The sequence below is a fragment of the Chrysochloris asiatica genome, unplaced genomic scaffold (genome assembly GCF_000296735.1).
Source record: "Chrysochloris asiatica unplaced genomic scaffold, ChrAsi1.0 scaffold00138, whole genome shotgun sequence".
NCBI classification, from domain to species: Eukaryota; Metazoa; Chordata; class Mammalia; order Afrosoricida; family Chrysochloridae; genus Chrysochloris; species Chrysochloris asiatica.
Genome location: NW_006408656.1, coordinates 4,000,839 through 4,020,984, shown reverse-complemented (window position 1 = coordinate 4,020,984; position 20,146 = coordinate 4,000,839). Strand labels below are relative to the sequence as shown.

The following is a 20,146-nucleotide window of genomic DNA, read 5'->3' as shown; positions in this document are numbered from 1 at the left end:
TCACCAGTGAAGCCCTCTGGATCTGGACTTTTTTGGGTGGGAGTTTTTTGATGACCTGATCGATTTCTTCTTTTGTTATGGGTCTTTTCAGGTTTTCTACTTACTCTATGTAATTTTAGGTAGGTTGTGTTTTTCTAAAAATTTATCCATCTCGTCTAAGTTTTTGAATTTGTTGGAGTACAACTTTTCATAGTATTCTGTTATTATACTTTTGATTTCGTGTGGTTCTGTTGTGACATTGCCCATGTGGTTTCTAATGCGAGTTATTTATGTCTTCTCACTCTTTACTTTTGTTAGGTTTGCCCATAGTTTGTCAATTTTATTAATCCTTTCAAAGAACCAGCTTTTTGTCCTTTCAATTCTTTCTATAGTTTTTCTGTTTTCCATATAATTTATTTCTGCTCTTATCTTTATTATTTCTTTTCTTTTGGTGACTGTACGTTCCCTCTGTTCGTCTGTTTCTAATTGTTGAAGATGCTGTGCTTATGTGTTAATTTTGGTTCTGTCTTTTTTTTTGGATGTGCACATTTATCTCAATAAATTGTCCTCTCAGCACCGCTTTCGATGTGTCCTAAAGATTTTGCTATGTTGTGTTTTCATTCTTGTTTGTTTCTAGGAACTTTATAAATTCATGTTTAATTTCTTCTTTTACCCAGTCACTTTTCAGCAGGGTGTTATTCAGTATTCATGTAATTGACTTTATTTCCTTGGTCTTCTTATTGTTGATTTCTAATTTTATAACATTGTGGTCTGAAAAGATGCTTTGTAGTATTTTGATGTTTTTAAATTTATGAAGGCTTACTTTGTGACCTAACACATGGTCAATCCTGGAGAGTGTTCCATGTGCGCTGGAGAAGGATGTATATTGTGCTGTTGTTGGGTTGAATGCTCTGTACCCATCTATGAGGTCAAGTTGATTGATTGTGCTGTTTAGTCCCTCTGTAACTGTGTCAAGTTTTTTCTGGTTGTTCTGTCCCTTCTTGAAAGTGGTGTAATAAAATCTCCCACTATGATTGTAGATTTATCTATTTCTTTCTTCAATTTTAGTAAGGTTTGCTTCATATATCTTGGTGTTTTTTCATTTTGAGTGTAGACATTTATTATGGTTATGTCATGTTGCTCAATTGACCCTTTGATCATGAGATAGTATCCTTTATCTCTTATGCTAGTTTTTGTCTTAAGGTTTACTTTATCAGGTTAGTATTGCCACTTGTGCTTGTTTATTGTTGCAGATAGCTTGGTATATTTTTTCCATCCTTTAACTTTTAGTCTGTTTTTGTCTTTGTGTGTAAGGTGTATTTCTTGAAGGCAACACATAGAAGGGTCTTCTTCTCTTATTCATTGTGCCATTGTTTGTCTCTTCACTAGTGCATTCAGTCCTTTGACAGTCAATGTAATTATCAATGGGTATGAGTTAATTACTGCCATTATGTTAAATTTTTGGTAATGCTGTTGGTTCCTTTGCTCTGCATGCCTTCTTGTGCTGAGTTTGTGTTTTTTGTGTTGTTTCTTGTTGGTTTCTACTTAGGTTTTATGTTTGTGTGTACTATTTGGAAGTTCAATTTCATAGTAAGTTGTGAAGTATTAACTTTCTTTGGGGTTACATTATACTCTATTAACTTTTTTCTCCATTATAAGATAATCTATCATATCCAGTAATCTACCTGACCTCCTCACCACCTGGATCTCTGTTCCTACATTTTTTCCTTCTTTGACAATGATATTATTTTGATCTTCGTTTGACCTCCCAGCTCCTTTGAATTCATTGTTGCAGTTTTATTCTGTTCTGGACTCTGTTATCCATCATTTGCATTTCAGGTGGTGTTGCCACGTCTGTCAATCTCTGGTTGTTGTCTGTTCTTGTTGGTTTTTAGTCCAAAGAACTCCTTTTAGGATGTTTTGAAGTGTTGGATTGGCTTTGACAATATATCTTAGTTTCTGTTTATCCTGGAATGTTTTTATTGCACCATCATATTTGATTAACAGTTTTGCTGGATAGACAATTCTTGGTTGGCAGTTTTTTCTTTTTTTTTTTTCTTTTAGGTTTTTGTATATGTCTCTCCATTGCCTTCTTGCTTGCATGGTTTCTGCTGAGAAGTCAGAGCTTAATCTGATTTCCTTACCTGTGTAAGTAACACTTCTCTTTTCCCTGGCTGCCTTTAGGAATTTCTCCTTGTCTTTGATTTTGGAGAGCTTGATTATTATATGTGTTGATGATTTTCTTTTGGGGTCTATCCTTCCTGGGGTGTGTTCGACTTCTTGAATGTTTATCTTCTCATCTTTGAAGATGTTAGGGAAATTTTCTTTCAGAAGCTCTTCTACTATCTCCTCTGTGGAATTCTCTGATTCTTCCTGTTCCTGAATGCCAATAATTCTTATATTGTTACTCTTCATTTTATCCAGCATGAATCTTAGATTCTCTTCAGATTTTTCTATCCTTCTTTTTTGCTTGCTCTTTTATCTTAGCAGTATTGAAATATTTGTCTTCCAGTGCGCTGATTCTGGCTTCCATCTCTTCAATTCTGCTTCTTTCCCCTTTCAGTGTACTGTCCATTTCTGATATTTTATTATTAATCATCTGGACCTCTTTTTTCAGGTTTTGCATTGCTTCCAATGCTGTATCGAGCTTGTTTGATTGCTCTTGTAGTACTTTCCTGGCTTCTTCCTTGTTTTCCTACACCCTTATTCATAGCATTTGAATTTGTTTCCATATCATTCTTCTGAATTCCTTCTCAGGAAAATCCAAAGCCTGCTCTTCCTCTTCTGGAGAGCCTTTGTTTGTCTCCAGCACATTTGTCTCACTTACTCTTTTCTGTTGTTGGACATGTTTCAAGATCTTTTGTTGTGTATTTTTGGTCATTTCCAGTAGTTATGTGGGTTTTTAATGCTTAAATGGAAGTTTGTTGCTGTGCTATTAAGCTTACTGGGTGTCTCCTGGTGGATATGATCAGGAGATAGGCTTCCCTTTCTATGTGTAATGCTTAGCAGCTCTTATTAGCTCTTACCTCAATGGTGTAATATTATGGAGTATGCTTGTAGCTTGGCTATATGGCCATAAGTGCTGTCTCCTCCTGGGTAACGTAGGGAGTAAAAGTTCCCACCTCCAGGAAAAACAAGTGATCCAAAGGACCAAAAGCAGAAGCAATATAAAAGCAGAGACAAAAACCACCACTTTGAAACAAAAATAAAACTGTGGCTGACTGGTCAATTGTCTTGCTTTATGGGCATTGTGTGTGCACTGTAGAAGCCTCCAGCAGTGGGTGGAGGTGTCTGCTCACTCAGACCTCTCCTCTAGTCACCACCGTAGAGGTGCATAGATAGATATTGAGAAGTTTATGGGAGAAATATTGTCTACTATTTTTGTCTCCAAAGGTCAGTTAGGTATCTGCATGTGCACAGCATAATTCTCTAGATAGTTGTGTCCTTTTATGTGGGGTTTTACAGATTGTTCACATGGTTTGCCTGTCAGGCCTGATGGGCCTGCTTTTTTCTTGCTAGATAGGTTGGAGTAAAGGCTCCTGCACAAGTTAATTTTAGGACTGGGACCCAGAGGCTCACGTAGTAAGCAGCTGTCAAAGAACTTAACTTTGGGACAGATAAGACTCTTTCTCTCTGTGCCATAGGAAAAACTGTGGGTTCAGTGTTGGAATTTTTTTTGGGGGTGTGTGCAACCACCCACCTGAAGGCATCCAGGCTGGGCAAAGAAAACACGACAGGGTAGAGGAGGAAAAAGTGTGTAGAATCCCCCCGTACTTCCTTGTGCAAATGTCACTGACAGTTCTCTGTGCCATTCTGGCTGTAGCCCCTCCCTCTGAACTCCGTCCTGGTGGGGTTGCTGCAGAGGGACTCCTGTGTCTCAAGTGATTCCTAAATCTCAATATTTTCCTTTATACCATGATTTTTCCACTGGCGTGTGCAGGAAACTAACACCCTGCTCCTTTTCTAGATCCAGAGCTCTAGTGCTGTTCCGTGAAAGAAGCTTCTCTGGGTTTTCAGTCCTTCCCCCACAGAGTCTGTTTTACCTGCTTTGCCGCCACCAAAACTGGAAGCAAAAAGGTGATTTTCTTTTAGGGTCTATCCTTTCTGGGGTTCACTGAGCTTCTTGAAAGCTTATCTTTTTGCTTTTCATCATGTTAAGGAAATTTTCTTCCAGACATTCTTTAACTCTTCTCCTTGGTGGACTTGTGTGATTCTTCCTATTCTGGAATGCTGGTAATTCTTAAGTTATTCCTCTTCATGTTATCCATGAATCTTGGGCCTTCTTCAGATTTTTTAATCTTTTTTTTTTTGTGCTTGCTCTTCTATCTTAGTAGTGTTGAGAGATTTATTTTCTCGCTCACTTGTTCTGGCTTCTATCTTCAATTCTACTCTTTTGTCCTTTCAGTGTATTGCCCATTTCTGATATTCTATTATTAATCATTTGGATCTCTTTCTTTAGGTTTTCTATTGTTTCTAGTGCTGTATCTATCTTATTTGATTGTTCCTGTAGCACTTTCCTGAATTCTTCCTTATTTTTCTCAACTCCATTGTATAGTGTTTTGATACATTTTATAATCATTTTTCTGAATTCCTTCTCAGGCATTTCCAAAGCTTGCCCATCTTCCAGTATGAAGTGTAGGTCTATTTCCAGCTCTTTTACCTCAGTCACTTCATCTCATTTCAGGACATGTGCTGATATGGTCATCTGTTTCTGTTTTGGGGGCATATTCAGGAGTTATATGTGGTCTTAATACTTAGATGGGTATGTATTTTGGTATTTTTTATGCTTTCTGATTGCCTCCAGGTAGATGTGATCAATAGATGGGCTTCACTTTTCACTGTTCTTCCTGAGAAATTTCTAGATGCCACTTTTGGTCACTGTGATGTAACTCAGGATTTATTTTTTGGCCTATTTCCTTTTTAGTCTGCCTGTCCCACTCCACAATCCCTGTTCAGACCTTTTTCCTAGTGATAAACAGTTCAGGGGCAGTTGTGGCCATTTTGTACTGCTGTTTGGTTTTAAGTGGAATCTGAGATCTGTGTGCATGTGTAGTAGAACCCTCCAGGGGTGGGGGTGGGGTGTCCACTTGCTCAGGCACCCCCTCTAGCCACCAGAATGGATGTGTGCAGACTGCAAGAGACCAATGAACAGATAAAAAAAAAACAAAACAAAAAACTCCACAATGTCCACAACTTTTCTCTGTGGTTCTCTCAGGCATCCGTGGCTGCTCTGATCCTTTCCCCACTCGGTCTTTCCCAAGATGGTGGCTCCAGGAGCAGCTGAGAGTCTTGAATTAGAAAGCACTGGATTTCTTGCTTCTGCTAAAAATTCTCTTAGCTGTAAGCCTTCCAACCTTCTAAATATTCCTTTATATGTGGTTCAGAGTTCTGGTACCGTCCCCTGAGCTTGCTTGGTCTGGTAGTCTGTGTTTTTACTGATGGAGCTCCTCATTGCACTTCCACCCTCTCCACCATCTTGTTTGTCCTCTGCCGTTTGGTTTTATGTGGAAAATGTCCGTTTAAATTTTGAGGAGATCTGTGCACATGTGTAATAGGACCCTCCAGGTGTGGGAGTGGGGTGTCCACTTACTCAGGCATCCCCCTCGTCACCAGAATGGAAGTGTGCAGACAGCGAGAGACCAATGAGCAGATGCAAAAAAAAGAATGTCCATACCTTTATCTCTGTGGTTCTGTCATGCGTCTGTGGGTTCTCTGATCCTTTCCCCACTCAGTCTTGCCCAAGTTGGCTGCTCAGGAAGCAGCTGAATGCCTTGGATTAGAAAGCAGTGAATTTCTTGCTTCTGCTATGAACTTCACTGGCTATAAGCCTTCCAACTTTCTAAATATTCCGTTATATGTGGTTCAGAGTTCTGGTACCATCCCTTGAACCTGCTTGGAATGGTATTCTGTGTTGTCGCTGATAGAGCTCCTCACTGAACTTCTACCCTTTCTGCCATCTTCTTTGTTCTCCACATTTTCTTTTGTTAAAACATTTTTAGAAAATTTTGAATTAAGTGAAGGTTTACAGAGCAGATCATCAGTTTTATAGTCAACAAACCCTATAGTTCATTTCATTATAATGATTGCAATGTCTTCCATGTAGCATCAGTAGAAAGTATTTATCTCTATCCACTTTAACTCTTGCATTCCTCCCTTACCACATATTTCTTAACAATAAGAATCATTTTCATATGCAACAAAATTAACAATTCTAAGGAATCATTTACCATCCATTCCAAATGAACGTTTTCTCAAGTGTTCCAAGAATTTTTTATAAGCTTTATGAATGATTGAATTTTGCAAGACCACCAACTTATATATTGCAAATACCTTTTCCAACGGCATAAATGTTAACTATACATGTGACTATACAGGAATCAAACTGATCACATAAGTTGAAAGTCACAATGGAGAATCTCAATATAGTCAGTTAGAACAAAGCCAGAGCAATCTGAGGAACAGACCATTAATTGCTCATATGTAAGTTCAAATTGAAGCCAAAGAAAATGACAGTAAGTTTACAAAGCCAACGTACGATGTTCAGTCTATCACACTTGACTCCAGAGACCACCTCAGGACCAGATTTAATGTTTTGAACACCAATGACTGAAGACCAGATGATCCAAACACAAAGAAATCAAAAGGTGATAAAAGATAGGAAAGAAAGAAAAAACCAAAAAGGATGTCAGAAGGCACTCTGAAACTTGAATGCAGAGTATTTAAAGAAAATGGAAGAAAATATGAAGTAAATGAGCTGAGCAGAAGATTTCAAAGGGTCGTTTGACAAGAAAAAGTAAAGTGTTATAATGACGTGTGTCAAAACCTGGAATTATATATATATATAAAAAGGAATGAACACACATGGCATCTTTCAAGCTGTAAAAACAGAATAAGAAATTCAAACAGAGTCACTGTACCAAAAAGAATTGGTTAATGTTCAATTGTTTTTCTTTTGTTGTTGTTGTTGTTGTTAAGTGCCATCGAGTCATTTTCGACCCATAGCGACCCTGTACAGGGTTTCCGAGGCTAAAAATCTTTACGGGAGCAGAACGCCTCATCTTTCCCCCACGGAGCGCCTGGTAGTTTCTAACTGCTGGCCTTAAGGTTCGCAGTCCGATTTGTAACCATACGCTACAAGAGCTACTTGTTGTTGTTGTTAAGTGCTGTCAAATCAGTTCCTACTCATAGCAACAATGCATAGGATTTCTAAGGAGCTGCTGGTGAGTTTGAACTGCCAACCTTGCAGTTCAAATTGACCTTGCAATCCAGCACATTTTTCACAGCACCAAACCAGGATTTCTCAACCATTTCAGGAGGTAGCATATGATCAAGGACTCCTGGTATGCTACTGTAGCATCAGCAATAGACTGCAAAACAAAAGTTTGGCAGTTCAAACCTCCCAACTGTTTCTTGGAAAGCCTATTCAGGGTTGCTGTGAGTCCGAGCCAGCTGAACAGCACTTAACAACAACAGCAAATATGATCAAGAACCAATGGCATTACAGGAAGAAATTCAAGCTGTACTGAAGACATTCATAAAAACAAGGTTCTAGGAGTTGATGGGGCACTAATTGTGATGTTGTAACAAACAGATGCAATGCTGGAATCTCTCCCTTGTCTATGCCAAGAAATTTGAAAAATAGCTACCTGGCTAAACTTCTGGAACAGATCCATATTAATGCCCACGTTTAAGAAAGGTGATCCAAAAGAATGAGAAATTATTAAACAATACCATTAACACCACACACAAGTAAAATTTTGTGTAAGACAGTTGCAGCAATATATCTACATTGAATTGCCAGAAATTCAAGCTGGATTCAGCAGAGAATGTGGAATGAGGAATATCACTGCTGATGTAAGATGCATCTTGGCTGACAGCAGAAAATACCATAGACAACAAAATACAGGTAAAAAGATGTTTATCTATATATTATTGACTATGCAAAGGCATTCAATAGTGTGGATCATTAATTATGGATAACATTGTAAAGAATAGGAATTTCAGAACACTTGAGTGTGCTCATGCAGAACTTGTACTAAGTCTTTCAAATAGAACAATGGGATACAGAATAGTTTAAAATCAGTAAAGGTGTGTGTCAGGATTGCATCTTTTCACCATACTTACTCAGTCTGCATACTGAGCAAATAATCTGAGAAGCTGGACTATATGAAGAAGACTATAGCATCAAGAATGAGTTATTTGGCAAAATAATTGGGCAAATATACAAACAGTATAGGATAATGTTAGAAATTGTGGATTCTTGGTGAGGAATCTGGGAGTTTTTGTAGTATTAGTCTTTTTTTTTCAGCAAAAAGAAAAATGCTTTATGTAAAAACCATGATTTATACAGAACATCCATTAATCTTTATTTGATTTGACAAAATTTGCATTATTAAAAGATAGGTAACAAAATTTGTGCTTCTATTGAATCTGGCAACTTAAATTCGCTATTCTCCAATCAGAAGTCATCAGGTGAGAGGGAGGAAAGAGTAAACATCCTGTGTAGACACTCCTGGCAAGGGGCACTGTATCTTCAGGTGAGGCCCTCATTGCGAGGCACACAAGAGAACTCGAGAGAAAGTGCAATGAACTTACTGCACTGAGAGCTTCCCCTTTCGCGGGAGTGAGAGGTGGAAAAGAGGGGAGGCATTCAAAGGTAGAGAGAGAATGGCTTCTCCATTTCAAAATGGTAATACAAATGTTTAAATCATGGCACTAGGGCACCTTGGAAGAAAAGAACACTTTAACCAGAGTGGGTTCATTGCATAATTCTTTATGTTTTCAAGTAATGGAGGGGCTTGGAGATGACCTTTACTATCAATGGTCATTTATTATCTGTTTTTCTTCTCACCCTCTGGAGCTTAATGGGTTTCAGCATCACAGGGACATTTCTCCACACACTTCTGAGGGAACCATCCCCTTATTCTTGAAACATCTTCTATAAATGAATTGCCAAGAATTTCGTCTCCATACAACCAGCCTCTTGTGGCTAAAATGAACTCCCCTTTCTGCAGCCTTATGTGAGACTCTTCCATATTAAGGGCTTGTAAAGAAGGTTTTGATTCCTTTATTCAAAGGACAGCAGGCTCCACTGTAATCTTCTATGACTTTGTAGCGAACACTTCTGACTATCTTATCTACTTTTTGTTTCAGCTGTTCTATTGTTAAGCTGTACTGATGACAGCCTGCTTTTATTGGGCACTCTAGTCCATCTCCTTCAGGGACCCCTGACCACGTAAATACCTGTTTTAAAAGTTCTTTCATCTGTTTCCCAAATCATAAGGAAAAGCAAACAGTTCATCCAGCTGATAATACTGACTTTGATCTTTAGTCTTCTCTTCAATCCATGATTCAATAGAAGTTTTGTTTCTGAGAACTATTTTCATCTGGATAAAAACCAGCATTCCAACAGCTATGGTTGTTCCAATGGCTAATCCCAACACAAGCAAGGTGGCAGCAAAGGCAGCTAATCCAAAAGGAACAACTGGAAGCGGGTCCCTCTGGGCTGCACTTACGTGAATCTTGACCATGTTCCACCCAAAGGACAGCCAATTGTACAGCTGTGTGTCATGGTCATAGTGAAAATACAAGCAGCATGAATACAGCCCAGTGGGGCTAACAGGAGAAACAGCATGAACGAAGCATGATTTCTGTAGCCACAATGTTGTTGATCCAAGGACAATGATGGTCCATCTTCATCACACATCTATTGCACTTTCTGCAGTGATGCGAGTAGGGTGCCTTGTATGCTTGGCAGACTTTACAATATTGCAGATACATGCTATCCTGAGAATTTTCCAGTTGCCATCCTAGAGGGACAAAGCCAGGTCCTACAAACATGGCATTGAAGTAATTATAAAGAATCATGATTGTCCAATTTATCAACATGATGATATTCACACTTCTTCCAATTGTATGTAAGGGCCAATACCACAACACAGAGTTGATCACGGCCATTGTAGAACATATCTCTATAACACCAAGGGCTATGAGGGGCCCCCAGTGACACAGTCTCTTTAATTCTTAGAGATTTTCAGACTTGATAACTGAGCAGAACACACTCATTTTGGTTTGGAAAGATTCCTTCCTATTTTAAAAGAAGGATAGATTTCCTTTTTCTGGGCACACATTTCCAGGTGCCATGAGTCCTCATGGTTTCTGTAACTGTCATGCCTTCAAGTTATGGAATGTAAATGCAGGTTATGCTATCTTCATCGTTAACCTCTCAAAGCTCTTAACTAGGAGAAAACAGTGACTCAGTTTGAAACTCAACCATAGTCTCTTCTCTGCTGCCCGCTCTCCAACCATTGTATTTCTGGGGTGGCCTGGGCTCACCCGGAATAGATTTTCTTCTCTTTGGATAATTCCTTCATAGCTCCCTCAATCTTGGGGAGCAGAAATCTGATCTTGGTTGCTAGAGGCAGAGGTGCGGGACCAGTACATGCTGGGTGTCCCTCATCCCATGCCCTTGAGGGGACGCCTATATTATTCTTTTAAGTTTTCTCTATGTTTGAAAATTCAAAAGTTGAAAAATATGTAAAAATCCACTTCAATAATCTGTACTAATTAATATGTAAATGACACAACCTTGCTTATGAAAGTGAAGAGGACTTGAAGCACTTATTGATAAAGATCAAAGATTACAGGCTTCGGTATGGATTTCAACTTAACATAAAGAAAACAGAAATCTTCACAATTGGACAAATAAATCACATCATAATAAATGGAGAAAAGATAGAAATTGTCAAGGATTTCATTTTACCTGAATCCACAATCAATGCCCACAGGAGAAGCAGTGAATCAAATGACAGATTGTATTGGGCAAATCTGCAGCAAAATCTGTCTTTAAAGGGCTGAAAAGCAAAGATGTCAGCTTGAGGACTAAGGTGTGCCTGTGCAAGCCATTGTATATTCAGTCTCCTAGTATGGATGGAAAGCTGAACCATGAAAAAAGGAAGACCAAAGAAGAATTGATGCATTTGAATTATGGTATTAGAAAAGACTATCAAATGAACTGCCAAAAGAACAAACTTACCTATCTTGAAGAAGTACAGCTCGAATGCTCGTCAGAAGTAAGAATTGTGAGACTTGGTCTCATTTACTTTGGACATGTTGTCAGGAGGGACCAGTTCCTAGAAAAGGACAACATGCAAGGTAAAGTAGAGGGTCAGTTTAAAAGAGGAAGACCCTCAAAGAGATGGATAGACAATATCTATAGCAGTGGGCTCAAACATAGCAATTATAAGGATGGTGCAGGACTGGACAGTGTTTTGTTCTGTAGTATGTAGAGTTTTTATGAATCAGAACTGACTTGATGGCCCCTACTGACAAGTGTGGTACTGCTAGAAAATGTACTGGACCACAAGGTTGGTTTGAGCCTCAATGTTGGCAGTTCAAACCCAACAGCCGCTCCTTGGAAACACTGGATAGGGTCACTATGAGTCGTAACCAACCCAATAGCATTTCACCAAAACAGCAACTGATGACGATGACGTGATTTAATTTGTTTTCCATCCCTTGTATCTTCTAAAGACTACAAATTGAGTCTTAAGCTTTGTTGTCTAATAAGGTAGACTATAGACACATGTGGCTATATAAAGTTAAATCAATTAAAATTCAATATATTAACAATCTAGGTCTTCAGATGCACTATCTGCATTTCAAGTTCTCAGTAGCCACATTCCTTATTAGACAGCACAGATATACCACATTTTTACTTTCAGAGAAAATTCTATTGAGCAGTGTTGTCCTGGAAGCTTGATCAGGATGTTAAGCATTTTTGGAAAGAAAACTTCATCAGAGATGCTGAATAACTCAGGATGTTGTTGTTGTTGTTATGTGCCATGGAGTCGTTTCCAACTCATAGCGACCCTGTACAGGGTTTCCAAGGCTGTAAATCTTTATGGTAACAGAAAGCCTCATCTTTCTCCTGTGGAACAGCTGGTAGTTTCGAACTGCTGACCTCGATGTTTGCAGCCTGATTCATAACCACTACACTACCAGAGCTCACACTAAAATTCACTGCTGTCAAGTGAATTCCTCTTCATAGGATAGTACTGCCTCATAGGGTTCCCAAGGCTGTAAATCTTTAAGGAAGCTGACTGCACATCTTTCTGCTGTGGGTTCAAACTGCAGATCTTTTGGTTAGCAGCAGAGTGCTTTAACCACTGCTCCACCAGGGATTTTTAGTGCCACACTGGAAAACACAACCTGTAAAATTGTCCTACTATTGGTTATGCTAAATTTGTTCACTTGAATACATTTTTCCCTTTGCAATTAAAAAGAACTTTGAAGGGAGCATAAGTCCTTTTATGATAAAAGGGAATTTCCCTTTTATTTGTAATTTACTCAATGTTTTCATTATAAGAAATTGTTGTTATTAGGTGGCATGGAGTCAGTTCCAATTCATAGTGATCCTATGTGTGACAGAATGAAACAGTGCCTAGTCCTGTGCCTTCCTCACAATTGCTTTTGAGCTTAAGTCCATTGCTGCTGCCACTGTGTCAATCCATCTCCTTGAGGTTCTCGTTTTCACATTACCCATATGAAGTGTGTATCATTACTCCTGTTTTGCAGATGAAAAAACTGAGGGCCAGAGAGATTAAATAACTTTCTCAATGTTCACTCTCTGGTGCCATGACTTCTCACTACAAAGTATGCCAACCATGGATTTCCTAATCCTTGGAAAGCTAAAGAGAATAGAGAAGATTGTTCAGGAGAGGGTATGTGTACATTTAGGACTGGGGAGGAGTCAGTCTCAGAAAGAATTTCACAGAGAGGACTGAATGGTAAGAACATGGAAAAGCTAGTTAGGGATGTGTATGGCACAAGGGCAATATGAGGCTGTTTGTGATTGGAGAGGGGTAAGGCATTGATCTGCAGGACCTTGTGGCTGAGAATTAGTGGATGCTTTTGTTATTTGATACAACTTTGGTGTAAATACCTTGATAGATCATATTATCTTTTTATCCCTTCTCCATTAGACCAAGTTCTACAATATTTATCTCATAAAGTACATAGGTTTGAATCCAGTTGAAGAAGGCTTTTATTGTTATTAGTCGCTGTTGATTTTAACTGATGATGACCCTATGTATGCAGCAGAGTGCTCCATAAGATTTCCTACTGCTCCCTTTCAGAAGTAGATCAACAGGCCTCTGGGAAGATTCAAACAGCCTAATTTTTTGCCACCATTGAAGTGCATAACCATTAGTGCCACCCAGGGCTTCCTTAAAGAGAATAGAGAAGTGAAATGACTTGACTGGCAGCCCCCAGTAGTGGTCGCATCTTAGGCTCCAAAGCAGCTAAAATTTGAGGAAGAAGAAAAGGGTGGAGTTGATGGAAAAAGGAGAGGAGCAAAAAGATGAGTAGAGATCTGGTAGGAGTCAGCCCCTGTGACAAGGCAGATGTTGGCGTCAGCCATCTGATCATCTAGAGAAGGGTGTGTTTCAGCTGAGTGTCCAGTCTAAGACAGACTTTATGTGTCTGGAATAGTCAGATCAGCACTCTTGAGGCTCTTTGTACCCACATCAGCCATTGCACGCTCTGCCCACAATTGAGCAGGGGTATTCCCAGCAAGCCTGCTGGTGTTTGAGGAGTAACACTGAGTCAAGGCGCCTTCCTCTCCTTCTTTAACTTTTCTATCAGTATAGTTGTCAGGTGCCATCTAGATAGTTCCAACTCATAGCAAACCAATGAACAACATAATGAAACACTGCCTGGCCCTGTTTCAATTTCATTATCCTTGCTATGTTTGTTTGCATTGTTGTTGCCACTGTGTCAGTCCATCTTGTTGAAGTTCTTCCTCTTTTTTCACTGACCTTCTACTTTACTAACTGAGCATGATGTTCTTCTCCAGGGATTAGTCCATCCTCCTAGTATGTCCATAGTAAGTGAGACAAGTCATACCATCCTTGCTTCTAAGGAGCATCTCTGACTCTTTCTAATAAGACAGATCTAATTATTATCTATCAGTTCATAGATATGCATAGGGTTGATTACTGGGAGGCAGCTGCGGTTTCCAGAAATGAATACCAGATACAATCAGAGAGCTCAAACCCCAACTCATTGTAGGAGCCTGTCTAAGTTACTGAGTCTCTCTGGGCTTCAGTTTTTCCATCTGCAAGACGTATTAAAATTGAGTGGATAAAATCATTGTGGGGGTTTTGATAAAATGGATCATGTTAGGCTTTTACTAAATCTGAGACTGCTGTGAGCCCAGAGATAGAAGATTGTAGTGGCGATCCTTGACTTAGATCTTCCTCGTATCTAAGACTTTGGTTGTTGTTAAGTTCTGTCAAGTCATTTCTGACCCATAGCAACCTTGTATAGGCTTTGCAAGGAGCGGCTGGTGAACCTAAACCACCAACCTTGTGGTTGAAATGACTCTGAAGTCCAGTGCATTATCCCACAGCACTATGCCAAGACTTTGGAGACCCTCCCAAGTCCCCAGCCCTGAGATTAACAGAGGCACAGACTAGGTCCAGGGTTCGCTACATTGATTTATTGGAAACACAGATCAAGACAGGGACTAACAAGGTAGAGGAAAGAGCAAGAGACTAAGGTGCTCTGCGTATTCACCTGGTCCTGCATACCCCTGAATGCCCATCCTGGGGGCATCCAGAGACTATTCTTTAGGGTAGTCTTTCCCAGTGTAGGGTGGCAGAGCCAAAGACGAGGGTATGACATGGAAAAAGAGAGGTGGGGCATGGAACTGAAGATGTATTAAAGTGCAATGTAAGCATCTGAGAACTTGCTCCAGTCCAGAGGCAGGTTGGGGCTGGATGGATGATGTTTTGGGCTCTGGGTTTGTGTTGGGGCACTTAACACTTCCAGGAGCTGCTGGCATAGGAACCCACACCGCTGGTGCCTTGGCTACCAATGGTGTTGGAATTGGAAGGACAGCAGGGGGCACTCTTCTGGGTGCTCACTTCCTGATTCCGGCTGCAGGGGACAGTGCTGATGTTGCCCGTCACTGGGCTGGGGTCCCGAAGCACTGAGGTCCCCACAGACAACTCCACCCTGGGAGCTGCTAAAACCTGCGAACCCCAAGGCCTGAGTCAAAATTCTGAGGAACAAACAGATCATCCTGTGTCTCAAATGACTGCCCCTCCCTCCATAAACCCTGAACTCTGAGTAATGAAAGTCAGGAGCTTCTTTTAATTGACAACTCCAGGTCCATCTAGTCTCAAAAGTTGTTGGGTCATTCCTTGTGTCTGACCTCAAATAATACCTGCTGCAATGTTGGCCCACTCTTAAATTTAAGTCTCAGTGAAACCTCTTCTCCCAGATTCTCCCCTCCCTCACAGTAAAACTTTCCACAGGGCCCTAATTACTTACAGACATTCACAGCTCCAACGCCTTCACACAGTCTGGAGAGGGAAGAAGAAAAGGGTGTCATTAATAACTGGCCAGGATTCCCAAAAAAGCTCCCAGAAGTCTTAGGGGAGCATGGATTCTCAGTGGCCAAGCAGATAGGAGAAAAGGGTCTGAGGGAACACTCCTTCCGCAATGGAATAAAGATTAGGTTTATCCCTGGTTTGTTCAATAAGGGAAAGTGTAGGGTTTGTGCAAGGCATTGTTGCTGTGAGCTGTCCAGTTTATTGGAAATCACAGTGATCTCATAGGACCGAGTAGAACTGCCCCATTGACATTCCCTCAGTCCTGGTGTGGCACTGTGGGTTAAAGCATTGGACTGCAACGTCGGTTTGAACTGCAAGGTCGGCTCCTTGGAAACCCTATACAGGGTCATTATGAGTTGGAACAGACTCTATGGCAGTTAATAACAATGACAAGAAATAAACAGTCCTAGCTTGTAATTTTTATGGCCGCGGATCACCAGGTTTTTATTCCCTGTAGAGCTGTTGGTGGGTTCAAACTGCCGACATTTCAGATAGCAGCAGAGTACTTAACCATTGTGCCACCAGGCCTCCTTTATGAAGAGGTTGTTTTTGTTGTGATGTGACGTGGAATCAGTTCTGACTCATAGAGACCCTGTACAGGGTTTCCAAGGTGGTAAATCTTTACGAGAGCAGAAAACCTCATCTTTCTCCCATGAAGCAGCTGGTAGTTTTGAACTGCTGACCGTGAGGTTCACAGCCCGATTTGTAACCACTACACTACCAGAGTTCCTTTGTGCAAGAGGTTGTTGTTGTCAAGTGTTGTCGAGTTGGTTGCGACTCATAGCAACCCTGTATAGGGTTTCTAAGGAGCAGCTGGTGAGCTTGAACTACAGACCATGCAGTTCAAATGGCTTTGCAGTCTGGCGCATTAACCCACCGCGCCACACCAGGACTCCTAGGGATGGGTAATTCTGGGTCAGACAAGGCTGGGCCTCAACTGTGCTCCTCTCCCTCCAGCAGGTTCCAGTAGGTGGCAATCTCTATGTCCAGGCCCAGCTTGGAGTTCATCACCTCCTGGTATTCCTTGAGCAGGTGGGCCATGTCCTCTTTGGCCTTCTGCAGGGCCTCTTCTAGCCCGGCCAGTTTGGAACTGGCGTTGTTGTGGATTGCCTCACCCTGCTGCTCAGACTAGGTCACTGCAGCCTCCAGCTTGGAATTCTGGGGAAGAAGAGAACAAGGTGAGTTATGGTTCCTGAGTCTCTCAGTCCATTTCTTAGTTTTGCTCAGTTTCTACCGCCCAGCTGTGAACAAACCTGCCAGGATATGCCCCTCTCTCCTTCCTCTCTTGGGTCTTTCTGAGTGGCCACAACCAGAGAGTCTAGTCATGTAAACGGGCTGGGGGATGAATGGGGAGATTATGCAGTCACTGACTGTTTGGCCCAGGGAAGGCCTTCATCATCTCTGGTCTTGGACACAGGCTGACCCATACCTGGCACTTGCGTTCTCCCCCTCAGCCGTCAGCCTCTGGACCTTGTGGTTGAACCCATTGATCTCCTCCTTGGTTTGGCGAAGAGTCTCCCTGTGCCGGGTCACTGTGGCCTTCATCTCCTCATACTGCAGGGGGAAACAGGGAAGCCCATCAGGATAGCAGGAATGATAGTGCAGATTGTCCAGTGCTCAGCCTGCACAGCCTCACATGGCAGTTCTGACTGTGCCTCCCCAAGGAGAGCTGTCTGTCCTCCCTTATCTATCCCTAGGGAAGGACCCCACACACACACACACACACTATCTAGTGCATCAGAATCCCCAGGCAATAGAAGACTTTTCTACTCTATGCATCTTGTCACTGCCCTGTCTAGGAGGCAAGTTCTATCAATTACTCATCTTGCTGTGGTACCAGGACTCAGCCTCAGTCCTGCTTCGGCTAGCGATGTCATCATACTGAGCCTTGATCTCGGCGATGATGCAGTCCATGTTCAGGTCTCAGCTGTTGTCCATTTGGACCACGACTGAGGTGTCTGAAATGTGGGAGTGGATAGCCCGGAGCTCCTACAGGGGTTGGGGTGGAGGAAGGGAGACAGCAGAAACTCTATTACATAGCCCCACCCACCGCAGAAGGACCCAATCTTCACAACACCTCTGGTCTCCAGTACCTGCCCTGGCAATTATCATCACGGACAGCAGCTCCCAGCCAAAGTAATGTCTGACACCTCAACTCTAGACTTGAGTCCTTCTCCTCTAGTGTGGTTTCTAGGGTTTCTGTTTCTGCCCCCTCACCTCCTCATACAGATGCTGCAGGAAGTCAATCTCCTGGGTCAGAGACTCCACACTGAACTTTAGATCTGACTTGTGAAGGTAGGCACAGTCTACCTCCTGTGAAAGAACGAGACATGATAGACTCTCGGGGTCCATTGCAGCTTTGGAAGGTCACTTTTTCCATCCCCTTGTCTCTAGGTAGGATTTACCTTGACCATCCTAGACAGCCATGAGTCTCACTGTCCTGACCAACCCTGGCCCCATGCACCCATTCATTTCTTGTTAACATCTCAGACAGCAACCCCAGATAAATAAGTCCTCCACTTTGCTATTACCAAATCCTTTTTATGGATCTGGGAGTCAAAAAAGAAAGAAATCAATTCCCCTAAATTCTCCCTGTCTCCAAATTCTTTCTTTCCTCTTCAGTGTCAATAGGATCTTGTGTTATATATTGACAGACTGCATAGGAGTCACGTGCCATGAAACAGCTTCCCTGTTTATCTCAATTTGTTTATCCTTTGCCTTCCAGGGTCCCTAGGGCTCTCTGACTCCTATTTTTGGTTCAAAGCCCAAGTCAATCTTTTCTCAACCCAATACATACTACATAAGAAGGAAGAGGGGAATGTAAGAACAGAATGGATGGGAGAACAGTTAGGCAGGTTTGCATGGGCTAAGATGGACAGAGGTAAATAATGAACAACAGGGCTCTGGGATACAGGGATTGAGACATAGTTTGAATGGGTATAATAGGGGAAATAATGTTAAGATACTTGGCTGTCTTTTGAATCTTGGTTTCCCTTGCCTACCATTGTAAAATAGCCACTTGATGGGGAGAGAAAGGAATAGCCAGAAACATCACCATAGAAAGCTGGTAAGTCCATCAGCAGCCTATAACTGATTGGAATACCTAAAATGGGACTAGATCTTGCCCGGTGAAGAAGGATTCCTGCAGAGCCTTTACATTGCATAAGACCATAGATGGAATCCTGATTCCCATCTAGAATTTTCTGAGGTCGGAAATTTCCACTTGAAAGTACAAGCAGACCATCCTGGAGTGGCTAGAATAGAAGATATTTCTTGAGAGAAAGACCAGCAGGAAAAAAATAAATAAATAACAGTCTGATTGGCTAATACAAGAACAAGCAAGTTGTTCTCTCAGGAGACATCAAGGCAAATGGTCATGTCCCCTCAGGGCAAACCCCCTTCCAAGACTAAGACTCAAGGGAAATACATGAATAGGCCTGTGGTCTTGCTGATGACCATGTTGGCACTGATAAGAAGAGGGGGTAAAACAGCAATGAAATTGTGAGCTAAGTCCAAGCATGTTTAATAGACTAATGTCAACCCAGGTTGAAACCTGGTTGGTCAGCAATATGACAAGAAATGGGAACTCCTGGACCCAGAGACAGAGACATGGCCACAGAGGACTAGAGCAGAGATAGAAGCATCTGGCTGATATGAAGAGAGAGGAGATGCACAGAACACTCATATTTGCAGATAGTACCCACTTGACCTGGCTTCAATGGCTGGATGATCAGACCTCAACAAGAAGAAGAAAGAAGGGGAAAAAAGTGATCCGCTACATTTTGATGAACTTGACTTATGCTTGTGGATGTAGTAGATCAAATGAGGGAACAAATCTTTACAGTAAGGATCATTCCCACTTTCTCAGTACAAATAGTCGACAGGGATGGGCAACTACCCAAAATGGAGAGGGGGTGGGGTTACATAGGCAATAAGTGACTGGATTACAAACTTTCAACCCTAGTTCCAGAGGTGGAGGCAGAGACGATGATGTGGAGATATGAAGTGGCTGGAAACTATGGAAACTATGGACTTAGGGAGAAAGAGGGTCTGTATATTGATGGCCAATAGTCAGGTTTGTGAAGTGTCCACTTTGGTTGTTTGATGATGCATGCAGGTGGTTGTAAACATTGCAATGCAATGAAATGAGATACAATGACTGTAAAGCTAACATTCTCCCATGTAAACTATCACATAATACACAATAAAAACTTTAGAAAGATAATATGCTCTATCAAGGTAATTACAATATACCAAAGACGTATCAAATAACAAAAGCATCCTCTAATTCTCATCCAAAAGGTCCTGCAAATCAAGCCCGTACCCCTCTCCAACCCCAAACAGCCTCATATTGCCCCGTAACACACACCCTAACAAGCCCCTCCTGGTTCTTACGCCAGTCTTCTCTGTGAAAACTGACTCCTCCCCATCCCTAAATGCACACATACACGCTCTGGAAAAATCTTCTCTTCCCTCTTGAATTTTCCAAGGGTTAGGAAATCCATGGGTTGGCATCGTTTCTAGTGAGAAGTCATGGCACCAGATACTGAAATTTGAGAAAGTGAGTTAATCTCTCTTAGCCTCCATTTTCTGGTCTGCAAAACAGGAGTAATGATACAAACTTCATATGGGCAATGTGAAAATTAGAACCTCAAGGAGATGGATTGACACAGTGGCAGCAGCAATGGGATTAAGCATAACAACAATTGTGAGGATGGCAAAGGACTGGGCAGTGTTTCATTCTGTTACACATAGGATCGCTATGAATT

General features: G+C 41.5%; 3 pseudogenes; all 3 read right to left on the bottom strand.

Annotated features, from left to right (window-relative positions):
- The window catches only part of LOC102825658, a 30,412-nt pseudogene extending 21,883 nt beyond the window's left edge, over window positions 1–8,529 (bottom strand).
- A 281-nt stretch (window positions 8,530–8,810) lies between these two features.
- On the bottom strand, window positions 8,811–9,365 carry LOC102842907 (annotated as a pseudogene).
- A 5,433-nt stretch (window positions 9,366–14,798) lies between these two features.
- LOC102825275 lies at window positions 14,799–17,729 on the bottom strand (annotated as a pseudogene).
- Window positions 17,730–20,146: the final 2,417 nt, after the last annotated feature.